The sequence below is a fragment of the Opisthocomus hoazin genome, chromosome 4 (genome assembly GCF_030867145.1).
Source record: "Opisthocomus hoazin isolate bOpiHoa1 chromosome 4, bOpiHoa1.hap1, whole genome shotgun sequence".
Classification (NCBI taxonomy): Eukaryota; Metazoa; Chordata; class Aves; order Opisthocomiformes; family Opisthocomidae; genus Opisthocomus; species Opisthocomus hoazin.
In genome coordinates, this window is record NC_134417.1 from 33,519,555 (window position 1) to 33,534,610 (window position 15,056).

Here is a 15,056-nt window from a genome sequence, read left to right on the forward strand (position 1 = left end):
GTCCTGTCGCTGGGCACCACTGGAAAGAGTCTGGCCCCATCCTCCTGACACACACCCTTAAGATAACTATAAGCATTTATAAGGTCCCCAAATGCTTAGAAGTGAGCGAGCAAAGCCAAAAAATTTAGAACTTTACAAGAAATGTGCCTTAATGGGAATAACTGATCTCGGAGGAACCAGGATGGGGGAAATGTGGGACCAGAGTCTCAGATCACCAAGACCTACAAGCTGTCGCTCCAGAAGTCAACAAGAGATAACGGTGCTCATCGGCAGGACCTCGCCATTGATCTTTGTTCGGCTAGCGTGCTACCACATGTAGCCACATCAATTCAGCTCACAGTGTCCGTACCCTGTCCCCACCCTGGAGGTTTCTATATTGTCCAGAACGGCGAAGCTTTCACCAGGTCACTGCTGAATCGTTCATCTCTTACTGCTAGAGAAACAGCCACGGTTACCGTTGCTGCAACAGCTTGGACAGAACAGTTTTTAGCTATATTCCAAAAGAAAAGCAGTAGTTTCTCCTCTCCCTACCTTCAGAGAAGCAGTACTGGACTCCTCGCAGTACAGCTTACGCAGTCTCATGGGGTTTTTTTGTTCTATGTTTTTTATGTTAGAAAGAGACCACCCCTTGGAAACACAGTTCAAAGCGTGAATTAAATTTTTTTTGTTGGTACTGCCAAGTGTTTGCACTTTTGCAGAAGTTCCCTCTTTAATCTGATCTGTTCCTCTCCCCTCTATCTGCGTCGTGTCAGTAAGGACGCATCTTGAGCAGTGTTTGTCACAGCATTTCATTAACACCACCGCATGCCCCAGCAGGTGCCTTCCTCACTCAATCACTGTAAAACGATCATATATTTAAAATTCTGTGATGCTCACCTCTTGACCAGAAACTCAGCATGGCTGATCTTTCCTGAGAGAAAACGGCAGCAGCAGCGAATACTTGACTGAACGGCTTTTTCCTGTTTGGATTTATTAAAGGAGAACGCAAAATGGAGGACTTTCTTGAACAAAACTGACGCTGACAGTACCTACAACCTGTGTGTTTCCGAGGAGGCTGCACGCCGAGACATGTAAACCAGCCGTAATTTGACTGCGGTCTGTGATCCTTGGTCACTCTGAACCAAGCTTTTATGCACTGAAATGGGGTCCTGTGCTGCACAGGTACGCAACGTCCTGGTCTGCTGGAGCATCTGGCATGGAAAATCCCCAGAGAGCTTCCTCACTCCCCACAAGTAATGCACGAACCTGCTCATTTGTACAATGAAAAAACACTTAGCAAATGAGGGATCTCCACCCGGTGAATGGTTGCTTGTCCTAACTCCAGCAAAGACAACAGGCAGTTTGTGCAAGCGGCAGCAGTTCAATCATAGGCAGTGACGGCACTCCGAGTTTGAGAGAGAGCTGAAAGGTCTCTCAGCGTGGCGATCTGCAACCCAGAGATGCTCAGCTACATTGAAATGAGTTGGCCCAAGCACTGGAAGCAGTTTAGCTGCAGAGGAACAGAGCTCTGTGCAGGGTATTTCTTCCACCTCTTGGAAGTATAAAATAGTAATTTAGCAGAAGACGACTCTGCCAGAATGAATTTTTAATTGCTTGTATTCATAAGATCTGAATCTGAGATATAAACAAAGGGAATGGAAAATTCTCACTTATAATTACATTCTTGGGAGACAATCTGCGTGACAGGAATGTTAATTTCTGGCTACAGGATGCTGAGGATAGCTTGGGATAGACAGCAGGGAAGGAGCACATCACTGGTGGGTTTCTGCTGGCAAGTAACTCAAACCATCATGATCTTAAACGGAGGTGTCCCAACATATACGCTAATCAAGTCCATGAAATGGGGACAACAGGCATGTCTGCTGTGTGTGAAAAAAATCCCCTTGCTCTTATTTCCTAGAGACTTCCATTTGGGGATGCTTGTGCTGGGATCCCATGCAGCCAGTAGTAATGCCTCACTAGATTACAGACGGAGAAAAGCTCCTGACAATTTTACTGACTACCACGTAATTAGTTTGGACTTCATTATGATGGATAAAGATGACTTAATGACTGGACTGGAAGATGGTGGTTGCCTAGGGACCAAAAATCCTAACCTGATTATGTTCAATATGTGATGTACGTGCCTTAAAAAGGCTAACTGGCCAAAGCCAAGGCAAACCACGAACAGCAGTGAGAGGAGGAGAGACGGGAAGAAATCCGTGCCTGGAAGTGGATGTTTAAGAGTAGCTTGTACCTCTAAAAGCAAGGTTACACGCTTCTAAGACTTTACGCCTGTAACATATAAGGACGTGACAGCTCTTTTTCATCAGAAGAAACCGCCCAATGTAATCTAAACCATACATTCTTATCTGGATCTATACATTAGTGCTCTCTAAGAACTGCTGGGTGTAAACTGAAGAGATTACTGTCCCTACAGCATTAGACAAGTTACAGAAGACCAGAAGAGACCTCAGGCCCTTTCAAACTAACTGCAAATTGTTAAAAAATAAGATTATTAACTATTGGATAATTAGCCTGACATCACTTTTCATAAAAGCTTTGGAAGAAACATTGTAGAGTTCTAGAAGTCACAAACAAATTAAAAAATTAATAACCAAATCAATGACATCTTCAAATAAATTAATAAATAAAAAGTTTCCTTAAATAAATTTCAAATTTCAGGCTTTGAGTAGAAGTTCAGTCAAGCTAAATAACTGTATAGATGGACTACATTTTCGAAAGGCATGCGTGCCTTCCTAGCATGTTGGATTCATGAAATTAGCATCCACAATATCAATAAAGCACACGCTCAGTGGAAGCAAATCATGGATCAGAAGCTTCAAAGCTCAGAAGCTACCTAAGAAGGTGCAAAGAGCCAAAGAGCTCTTTAACTGAGCCAAGAAAGGCACAGAAGGAGTCGAGTCAGTGTCTGTCAGCAAAAGCGAAACACATTCTGGAGATAAACTCTGCAGTTTCTAAAGGCGTAGCAGACCAACTGCTGGAAGAAGCTACCCAAGCAGGGGATGACTTCAAACACAACAGGGGTGCCCTTTCCGGAAGACGTGTTCTACACCAGGAAGTTTATGGAACCAAGAGAGAGGTTTCATGAGCTGAAAATTCACCCAGATATCAAGGTTAGACCAAACAATTTAACAGTCCTTCCTGCCCATGAGAGCTCCAGATCTGCTGCTGACGTGAAACTCAAGTTTCTACTTGGAACTTTCCCCCTCTCCCCTAAGATTTATAAATGAGGGAAAGATGTGAAAAGGATGGCAACTCTTCAAACGGAGGAACTACTGTAATGTTTGCTTCCTGAATAAGTGAGTGGAAGTTATATGTACGGATATCTTATGTTATAGCTATGGCAAGGTATACGGTATTGGGGACATAAAAATGAATTAATATACAAAACCTCTTGATTATTCTCTGATACTGAATAACCTCCAATGTAATAAATGAATAATGTCTTCTAATATTATAAGCACTACAACTACAAGCAATGGATGCTTTCTGTTCAGTATATCCAACAGAGAAGGCAGAGCTTGCATTTAGCTCTTATTTCTGCTCAAGAGGTGTGAGAGGATGAAGAATATAGACAAGATCAGCCTGGAGAAGAGAAGGCTGAGAGGGGACCTTAGAAATGCTTATAAATATCTGAAGGGTGGGTGTCAGGAGGATGGGGCCAGACTCTTTTCAGTGGTGCCCAGTGACAGGACGAGGGGCAACGGGCACAAACCGAAGCACAGGAAGTTCCAGCTGAACATGAGGAAGAACTTCTTCACTCTGAGGGCAACGGAGCCCTGGCACAGGCTGCCCAGGGAGGTTGTGGAGTCTCCTTCTCTGGAGATATTCATCGCCTGGACAAGGTCCTGTGCAGCCTGCTCTGGGTGACCCTGCTTCGGCAGAAGGGTTGGACTGGGTGACCCACAGAGGTCCCTGCCAACCCTGAACATTCTGTGATTCTGTGAAAGTGAACTCTACAAGCATAAAAGCTATTGTGTTGTTCGAGGACAAGGTCATCACCATAGGAGGCTGACTGTTTTGTCCTTCAGAAAAGAGGTGCTTAGTGCCAGCAAAAGGAGCTGGAAGGCCTTTTGTACACATTTCACCTCGCAGATCTCAGGGCGTTCATTCCACACAGTTATTCCCGCCAAAGTTTCAACTCTTCCTCTCTTTTCAGGGGGACTGCCAGCCTGGTGGTCACTCTGTTGGTGCCCACAGCCGTTGGAGAAGGTCACTCTCCAAAAACAGGTGCAGCCCCAGGGCAGCTGCTTGAGCTTCCGCGTACTTCAGGAGCAAAATTATTCTTAGCCTCCCCCAAAAGCAGACTGCCACAGGACTCAATCCTTGACTGCAAAGATTACAAATTGAAACTCTAAAATCAGGTTTTGCACATTTCACTTCAATGGCACTTTTGGCAGTGGTTGTGAGGAGTGAGCTGTGTACTTGTGCAGCTCTTCCAGAGATCACACCTCAGTTTAGGAAATAAATATGATTTCCCTGGATAACAAAATTTCCCGGCACCACCTAAATGCCAAACATAACTTGCTCCTTTATAAACAAAGTAAACCAATTACAGATTACCATGATTTTATTGTATGGCTTTTAAATTTTCTGGCTCACTGCTAAACCAGTAGCCTTTACAATACAGATCCAACTTACTTTCAATATATATAATTAGGAGAACTGGGTTTGAGCTTTTCATGCACTTATCAGGACTCTAAAGCTGAATTACTGTTGTGGCTGAAAGCTTGTATGTTATTTATCATCTAATCAACTATAACTGAAAATAGCAATTGTGAATGTAAGCAACTACAACAAATACTTCATGAGGGTTAGGGCATATTTTGCCCAGCTCACAATGTTGTCAGTAGTCATTGACAGTACACTGCAAATACCAAAGACAGATCAAATTGAGAAGGAAATTGTTATCTTAATTACTGAGATATGACAACTCAAATGGCAATAATTACTACCCAAAATGAACTTCTAGAAGTCTGCTGTAAGAATGGAAAGTAAGCTTGTTGTCGCCTGCTAGGAAGCCACTTGGTCTCTCCCTGCAGCACCTGCTCGGGTGGCCGCTCTGCAAATCACGGAATTGAAGACAATTAATATTTTTTTTTTTATTTTTCACTTTCAAAGAAAATGGAGAAACTCTTCCCAACCCCCAACTCTAATTCTTTGGTCATTAGTTGGTTAGTCTGTGAGGTTTTGCCTTGGTTAGAATTATTATTTCCCTAATTAGCCTCACCACTGAAAACTGTGATAAAAGATCTTCCTCACATATTTAGCTGGTAGACTTCTGCACAACTAATAATACACAATACCTGACTGACCAGCAAACTACTAACTGCAGCAAATTCACTAGCATGCAGAGAGAGAAACTAACTTACCAGTCACAGAACAAGGATTTTTCTTTTTCCATAAAAGATAAGGAAATTCAAACTCCACTTTTTCTGTTGTGTTTGCTGGCCCTTACATACATCAACTGTCTGACTGTTGGTTTCTCTGTACTGCACTTACCTGAATTACCCTTAAAAATGACCACAAGTCACTACTGCCCAATGCTGACAATTCTTCGTCTACTTTGTCTGTGCAGCAGAACTCATCCTCGCCCTGCTTCTGTGGATACTGATACTCAGCCCACTTCTGGATTTGAGGAACGCTACCATGAGAATCCAAACGATTTGCAAGAGCAGTCTGTTTAAGTGCCTACTGAAATAAACTAGATTATTTCTTTGGCATTCAGTGGGCATTAAATTAGACCTTTATTGAATGGTGGAACATTTCTTACAATTCAGAACAACTTAACTTAAGAGATACTGTTTTTCAAGTGTAAACTCTCAACAGTTTTCCCTGGAGAAAAATCTAGGACATATAAGGACATTTGTTGGTTGTTTCTTTTTTCACAGGCACTATGTGTTTCCCTCATATGGGTTACTACTATGTCAGAGAACAGATTTTTCAAGAGATAAAAGGAAAACAGCAGCCATTATCAGTTACAGGAAACACACTAACACCATGCTCATTATAAACACACACTTCCTAGGTTTATTTAGAATCACAGAATCACAGAATCATAGAAAGTTTGGGGTCAGAAGGGATCCCTAGAGGTCATCTAGTCCGACCCCCCCGCAGCGAGCAGGGACACCGCTAACTAGATCAGGTTGCTCAGAGCCCTGTCCAACCTGGTCTGGAATGTTTCCAGGGATGGGGCCTCCACTACCTCTCTGGGCAACCCGTTCCAGTGTTTCACCACCCTCATTGTAAAGAATTTCTTCCTTATATCCAGCCTAAGCCTACCCTGTTTTAGGTTAAAGCCATTACCCCTCGTCCTGTCACTGCTGTCTCTACTTAAAAGATTGTCCCCATCTTTCCTATAGGCTCCCTTTAAGTACTGAAAGGCTGCAATCAGGTCTCCCCGCAGCCTTCTCTTCTCCAGGCTGAACAAGCCCAACTCTCTCAGCCTGTCCTCATAGGAGAGGTGCTCCAGCCCTCGGATCATTTTTGTAGCCCTCCTCTGGACCCGCTCCAACAGCTCCATGTCCTTCTTGTGCTGAGGGCTCCAGAGCTGGGCGCAGGACTCCAGGTGAGGTCTCACCAGAGCAGAGTAGAGGGGCAGAATCACCTTTCTCGACCTGCTGGCCACGCTTCTCCTGATGCAGCCCAGGACACGGTTGGCCCTCTGGGCTGCCAGCGCACATTGCCGGCTCATGTCCAGCCTTTCGTCTGTCAGTACCCCCAAGTCCCTCTCAGCAGAGCTGCTCTCGATCCTTTCATCCCCCAGTCTGTATTGATACCAGGGATTATCCCGGCCCAGGTGTAGGACCTTGCACTTGGCCTTGTTGAACCTCATGAGGTTCACACAGGCCCACCTCTCCAGCTTGTCCTGACAGTAGCTTTCATGAGCCAAAACAAATCAGCACACCCCTCTAACATCATCTTTTTTTGCTGTTCTTTGCCTCTGCGTGGCAGCAGTGCATCAGAGGTAAATCTCTTGCTTCCTGGCGTTTCGAGCCCAGTAGCAGCATGCCGAGTCTCGAGGAGCTCATCCCTCCGATCGAAGGTATGCCCAATTGTCTACCCAGAGAGGGAAGCCTTCTTGCAAAGGTCAACGCTGCTCAAGCAACTCACACACCTTTGCTGCTCTGTTTAAAAAGGATTTTAACATTTAAAACTGTCCGGAGCCATGACTTCAAGGTACTTCTGCACTCTCTTTTCCTTTAGAAAGTCACCAAAGTCTATCAGCCATTAGCTAGGTTCACTTCTGAACTCTGCTGTTCCTCACTGAATTTTTTTATTTTTTAAAGAAATTTTTAAGAATCTCACAATATTATCTGATCTTCCCACCCAACTTAATTTATTTACTGCCTACATAGATTTTAAATTGATTATAAAAGAATTCAGGTGAGCTTCACAGTGCTGCTGTGATCATTAAAACACCGTGCGCTCCTGTTGGAATAATACTGACGTGTCTCTGAAACCAGACACAATTGGCTTTCAGTTTGTCAAAACGGCTGGCATCCCGACTCGACAGCCGGGGGCAGAACAAGCACAATCCTTCCATACACAGGCTCTGCGGCAACATCAGTATTGTCAAGGATTTCCATTATTTCCCTCGAGTTGAACTTTGAAAACGACTCTGAAGGCTCCAGTCAAATGGCAACACAGTTTGGCTCAGTTGTGAGCCACCGTCACCTGCATTAGGGCCAGGTATTAAACGAGAAGAAAGAAGGAAATGGTAAAAGTGAAACTCCTGTGATCTTGGTAAGAAGTCAGCTTGACTTTGGCAGAGTATCAGCCCCTTCTTGAGGGACCAGTTTTGAAGGGAAACAATATGGAAGGACAAAAGCAATCCTGTCTGGAGCAAGGGTTGCTATTTGCAGCGTGTTTAGCCTGTGATTATCACAACAGCATTCTGCATTGGGGTGAAATTAGCAAACGTTACCTCAACACGAAGAACAGCTTTGGAATAAGAAATACTGTTATATAACCTTGAAGAATTCAATCAAAGGATTTTAATAAATAGATTCAGAAATCCATGTCCTTATTGCAAAGTCCATCAGTCTAGGTCACCAGTCTCTCCAGTATGAGGTTTGCTCGTGTAAACCAAGAACTGTTTCAAGCCTGACACTTCCCCAGAGTACTATGCAAACCAGGTTTTCTCTATAAAAAGAGGATAAAATAGCCAAAAAGGGTATCCATAATGTGTATGTATAGCTCATCAAGAGACAGACGTCTGGCAGTAAGACAGAAGTTTGCTTTATGCGTCTGTTGTCTTTGAGTCAGAAAAAGTGAGCTCCAGGGACCTCTGCCTATGCAGTAGGCTGAAAAGAACAGAAAGGAAATGTTCCTCCTAATTAGACATTTAAAAAATAATTGAGTTTTAGGCTATCGAAGAACTCATTAAAAATAACTACTTAATACCCTGTTTAGGTAAAATTTATCCCCAAGACACTGACAACATGGAACATACCTGGAATGGCAGGAGGTTTACAAACCTGCTGTGGTGCCTCCACAGCTGGGACCAAAGGGGACGCGTGTTCTCCGGTCAGTCAGCAGGCAACTGCTGCCATCGTCTTGTTACTACTGCGGGTTGTGCAAAGACAGACGGCATGATGCTGTCTGGAACTGCTTCTGCAACACTGGGTCTCGAATCCTGAACCCCAACTAGCAGACCGGTTTATTTTCCACTGCGTCACTCCAGCTGACGTTACAAATGCACTGCACCACTGCCTTCAAAGCCTGCCAAGCCAGTCTCCAGCACGGCCTGTCTCCGTGCCGTCGAACACATGCCGCCTGTGTAACAACTTTACCAGGACAGGGGCTGGCTGATGGCGTGCGTGTTTCAGCAAGCCTTAAAAAGCCCCCGGACCGCCTCGTGAACAGGCTCTGCCTGTGCAAAACAGAGCTGTGAAGCCCTCCCTGGCTTGGATTAGACTGTCGTATGGGACATGCCCCAGTAGAGAAGCAATGAACTTGTAGGGGGCATAAAACTGGGCAACAATCTCTACTTTTATGTCAAACACCCATCAGGCTGTGAACCACTGCAAGATGGCAGCGATACGATGTCTCGGAGCGTAACCCAAGAGCAGGGTTTGGCAGGACTCAAAACCCGGCCTGTGAGCAGCTGTCCTACAGCAAGGCATGGTTCTGTGCAAATGCAAGAAGCTTTCACAATGGGTATTTCACAAAAATATGTCATGTAGCGGATGAGGAACAAATGGAACTGTTGTCCAACAGCAGAAGCAACGGTGTAATAAAACGACAGCCCTGGAAGTACAAACATTTTTCCAAGCACTTCCCAACTGCCCAGATAAATTCACAGAATAGAAATGCCTCTTGTTGGTGCACCGCAGTATGAAGACTGAGCATAATCTACTAATAATTGCGTACTTCATTCATTTGAAGTGCCCGAGGTCTCCTGACGAGCAGAAAGGCTGCAGCTCCATGTCACGAAGAGATTTATTTCCTGCTGATTTGAGATTTTATTTTTTCTTGGATGAATGCCCTTTCAATCTCTAAAACAATGCACTGAGGGTAAAAAGGGATAACGGATTAATGACGGTCAGATACCAAAGAGAAAAACATGACGTAACTAAAATAAGATTTTCTGTTTAAAAAATGAGTATTTTGGACATGATTCTCTTCTTCAAGGAATGAATTTATTCTTTCCAATCAAAAGGGTAATATTGAATAAGCTGGCAAAACATTAGATCCAAATCAGAGACCCAGCTAGAAAATTAGATATGTAATTAATACACACAGAAATGCATGAGCTATAAAATCTCCAGAATGGAAGACTATTCAGATAAGATTTCACTGGAAGATGAGAAATGGTATTTGAATTGATAAAGAAGCTGCAGCCTTTAGTATGCCGAGGCATGCTCATGTTGTAGGAGGAAATCAGTCGCCTTCTACAGTCTGCTTGGTATAGCTTTCCTTTTTTGTTTTGCTTATGTAAATATTTATATAAATATAAACGAAAAGAACCATATAAAAATCAGCCTCCAGCACAGTTTAAGATTAATGTATTAAGCAAGTTTTAGGTGCAAAATGTACATATGTCAAACTATTAAAACAGAGAGGCCAAATCGTGGCTGTCCTAAGGTGCTGAATCATTTGGAGTATGAATAAGAGAAGGACACCAGAGAATTAATATTCAAAGAAAGAACTCCAAGACCTGAGGAATTAAAGAAAAAAGCTCTCCATAAAATGTGCAGAGGTTTTGGTAAGTCAGGTTAAGAAATGCAGATTTTAAGCAGAATTTGATGGCTTATCCAGAGTAAGGCTGATGGTGTTTTACTATATGCTTGGCACCACACGTCTCAAGAGCTTTCTGCTCAAGTATTTGATGTTGATTACGCCATACAGATCACCACCTATCTATTATGGTTTGCCATTCTATTGTTTTCTCCCCATCCTCCTCATTCACCACCATTTTTCCACATCCTCTTTATTCACACTTCAGTTGTTGCCTTCTTTCCTGTTTTATTCCAAGTATTATCATCAGTTATATCTTTTACTCTGTTATTACATCTACTGGTCCGCCTCTATTTTTTTTTCCTGTGGGGGTTGTGTTTTTTTTTTTTTGGTCTGGAGTTTTATGGAAGTAACACTGCTATTTTCAGATATTTTCACATCACAAAGTTCATGCACTTCGAAGAAATGCTTTTCTTTGAGATTTTAAGCATCAGATGGTTGGTTCAGGCCTCCGGGTGACGCGGCTTGGTAGAATGAGGCGGGGAGAAGACGGTTGTTGTCAAGACACGCATTTCACACCAGAAGAAAAAAAAAATCACAAAAATCTGGAAAAACTGCATTATTTCAGAAGCCTCAGGTAGTCCAAGAACATATGTATATGTGAGAATTTCTGTGCTAGGAAATCTTAGTGTTGTTCTTCACGATCACTATGTTGAAATTTACTGAAATACTAAATCCTGTAAATACAATATGCTTCCTCCGTTCCTTGATACACAGACTCTTACTGATTCAAGCAGTTTGATTTAAGTTGAGGAAAGAGAAAACCATTAAAGATTCTTTTGCCCTAAAAATCCACACTTCTCTTTCCACCCATAATTCCCTCCCGCAACTGGGAAAAAGAAATGCTTTAAATGTTGCTGGTAGTTCCAATATAACAGTGAGCTTTGCAATGCTCGCACGTCTGACAGCACCGAAATGCACCGAGAACGTGTAGTCTGACACATCAACAGATGTACAGTAAGGCTGAAATATTCTGGATATGCTGAATTTACTGGGCATAATATTCCCCTGTGCATCTGCTGGTGTAGCCACAACATGTTCCAGTTCATGGTCTATGCAAAGCAGGGTATAATTTCACAGGCACAGTCGCAAGTTGTCCAAGATATCTGAACGACAAGCAGCCTGCTTCGAGCTACTGCTGGGCTGCTGAGTGGGTGCAAGTCACAGAATCACAGAATCACAGAATGGTCGGGGTTGGCAGGGACCTCTGGGGATCACCCAGTCCAACCCCCTGCCGAAGCAGGGGCACCCAGAGCAGGCTGCACAGGACCTTGTCCAGGCAGATCTTGAATATCTCCAGAGAAGGAGACTCCGCAACCTCCCTGGGCAGCCTGGGCCAGGGCTCCGTCACCCTCAGAGCGAAGAAGTTCCTCCTCATGTTCAGCTGGAACTTCCTCTGCTTCCATTTGTGCCCATTGCCCCTTATCCTGTCGCTGGGCACCACTGAAAAGAGTCTGGCCCCGTCCTCCTGACACCCACCCTTCAGATATTTATAAGTATTTATAAGGTCCCCTCTCAGCCTTCTCTTCTTCAGGCTGAACAAGCCCAGCTCCCTCAGCCTCTCCTCATAGCAGAGATGCTCCAGTCCCCTCATCATCCTCGTAGCCCTCCGCTGGACTGTCTTCAGTAGCTCCTCATCTTTCTTGAACTGGGGAGCCGGAGAGATTTCTGGAAGGTGGCGTACATTTATGGGAGAGGAAACAGGCTGCTCTAAAAAGAAAGTTGTAAAGATGTGGGTTTATTGCTGCTGTATTTAAATGAGGGGTTTACGAACTAGCCACTGTACTGGAGATTAAATAGAGTTTTATTATAGCATCTAAATCTAAGGGTCAGTAACTGTCATGGTCAACGGCATGACACTGCTACTAATATGTCAGATTTCATACCAGAATAACCAACCAAACTGCAACAGAAGCAGCCATTAGTGATATCAACTGTGCTGTGGAAAACCTCTGCATCTAACTCAGGAAGCTATTTAAAACCAATGCTATCTCTAGTACTGTACTGTACTGTACTATACAATACTATCTCTAGCACTACACAATACTATATTCTTGAAACTGCTAAAACTTTCGTAAAACATATTATTCAAATAAGATACCATGTTTTAAGACAACAAAGCCCCAAACATGAGAGAAGCATTTGAAAGCTTCCATCAAATGGCAAACCACAGAAGGGAGACTGCAGCACAGCATCAGGAGTACCTTGTACCACACATGCCTTTTCCGATGAATTTAGATCATTCCTGGGGCCTGGTGAAACATTTTAGCTGTTATAGTGGATGTCGTCGCTGAAGACTGTGTGGGTCCAGACAGCTTCTGTCTTTCCCTCCAAAAGTCATTTTGTTCATTTCTGAGCCACAAGACAATCTGAATTATTAAAACCATTTGTTTCCTTTCCTTAGATATATGAAGGCTTACATTTCAGACTAGACCTCCTGTATTTTGTTGGCTATTAAACGACTCTCTCCTTCAACAGGGGGTAAGATCGTGACTGTCATGTTTCAGCATGAAACTGTGTCAGTCAGAAATTTATATGAAATAAGTTTCACCATATATGAAACAGAACATGAAAAACAAAGGTGGTGCAAAAAACTAAATAAAATGCATGTGTGTAGCTCGCTACTGCCTGAGACACAGCAAGCAGCAGTGATGGGCTTGGGGTGACTGATTCCCCGTGTCTTCCTCCTCAGCACACCTTCATACCACACAAATGACCAGGGACAACCCATCCCCGCTGAGGGGCATCACAGCTATATTGCCACAGCAATGACGCGAGGTCACTGGCGCAACTACACCGCGTGTCGTTATCTACGGCACAGATGTGGCCGAAGGCATTCGAAATGGAACCAACAATCTTTGGAATGAGCTGCTTCTCCATGGCAACTAATAGTGTTTTAACTGCTCCCTGAAATATTCCGATGGAGAATACACTACTGTACCTATTAGAAAGGGCTTATATAAAGAGTGCACATATATATCGAGCTTTACTATTTGCTGGGCAGAAACACTTAAAAATAAGACATCAGTCAGGTTTTGGTTCCATAATTTAAATAATGAGAGCATTTCCTTTAAAAGAAATTCAAAGTAACCTACAGTCAAAGGTATGGCTTAACAGGAAAATGTTAAATTATCTTCCCATAATTTACTTCCTTCCTTTTTTTTCTGTGATAGTGGGAGTTCAGCAGATTATTCACCATGAATAATTTAGCCTGTGAATTTCTAGTTCTATATAAAGTACCTACTGAAAGATTATCTTCTCTTCACATTTATTCATTACTTAATATCGCTTGAGGAATATGCTTACTTTATTTTACTGTCTTGATTACACTTATGCAGAACAGGTGATTTTCTCTTGTGCAGAGAACAGCAGTGCAATACAGACTTACTTTACTACATAAGTAAAGTCTATATAAGGTCTGCTTAAGGCTGCGGATTGAAACAGGGTTGAGTAGCACAAAGATTTTGTGCTGAGCCCTTGAACTGAGATAAATTTCGTCCTACAAAGCCATACAGCTTAAAACCCACCTGCAAGGCCAGGTCCAGACTTCTCTGGGAGAACGAAAGCCGTCCTCACCTAAGGCAGCTCTGATGTGCAAAGGTGCCCTAGCGCAGCGCTTTGCGAGGGGCAACGGTCCCACTCTCCTTTCAGGGTTTATTATATCAGGCGCAGCAGAACATACCATGAAACTCCTACCTATTTCACATCTGGGGTGCATTCAGAGGAGTGTGGCCAGTACATCGAGGGAGGTTCTCCTCCCCCTCTACTCTGCCCTGGTGAGGCCCCATCTGCAGTACTGCGTCCAGTTCTGGGCTCCCCAGTTCAAGAAAGATGAGGAGCTACTGGAGAGAGCCCAGCAGAGGGCTACGAGGATTAGGAGGGGACTGGAGCATCTCTTCTACGAGGAGAGGCTGAGGGAGCTGGGCTTGTTCAGACTGGAGAAGAGAAGGCTGAGAGGAGACCTTATAAATGCCTAAAAATATCTGAAGGGTGGGTGACAGGAGGATGGGGCCAGACTCTTTTCAGTGGTGCCCAGCGACAGGACAAGGGGCAATGGGCACAAACTGAAGCAGAGGAAGTTCCAGCTGAACATGAGGAAGAACTTCTTCCCTCTGAGGGTGACGGAGCCCTGGCCCAGGCTGCCCAGGGAGGTTGTGGAGTCTCCTTCTCTGGAGATATTCAAGATCTGCCTGGACAAGGTCCTGTGCAGCCTGCTCTGGGTGACCCTGCTTCGGCAGGAGGGTTGGACTAGATGACCCACAGAGGTCCCTGCCAACCCCGACCATGCTGTAATTCTGTGATCTGGAAACTCTCACATCCCTTGCCCTTCCCCGGTTCTCCAGCAATCTCAGCATAGACTCTGGGAAACCTCTGGCGCTTCTGGCACAAGTGGCCATTGCAGATCAGAAGAGGTCACGAGAAACTTCAAATTACTAATGATGGGAGGGAAAACTAGGACAGCTGTTGAGGGAGATGGTTGACTCGATCACAGCGATCTCCCAAAACAAGGGACACGTCATTTCTCTTGTCTGACAATCTCTCTGAATCAGACCACAGATTTGGAGGCACACAATCTCTTGGAAAGATTATCATTCATCTGACCAAAGATGAGAGTTTTAATTGCAATACTTCTGTCAGGCTAGGAGTTGTTTTGTTCTGATTTTTTCCCCCCAGTGCCTTCACTTTCCTAAGTGAAACAAGTGTCAGACAAAAACTGAGGTTTTTTTCAATTGTCAAATAACAAGTGAGTTTTGAATCAGACATGATTTCTCTACCTGTCCTTACAAGGCATAGCATGTAGATAATCTGCA

General features: G+C 43.9%; 1 protein-coding gene across 1 annotated transcript in view; it reads right to left on the reverse strand.

Annotated features, from left to right (window-relative positions):
- The window catches only part of CNTNAP2 (contactin associated protein 2), a 1,116,355-nt gene that overhangs the window by 42,996 nt on the left and 1,058,303 nt on the right, over positions 1–15,056 (reverse strand). The gene's annotated exons all lie outside the window — the stretch shown is intronic.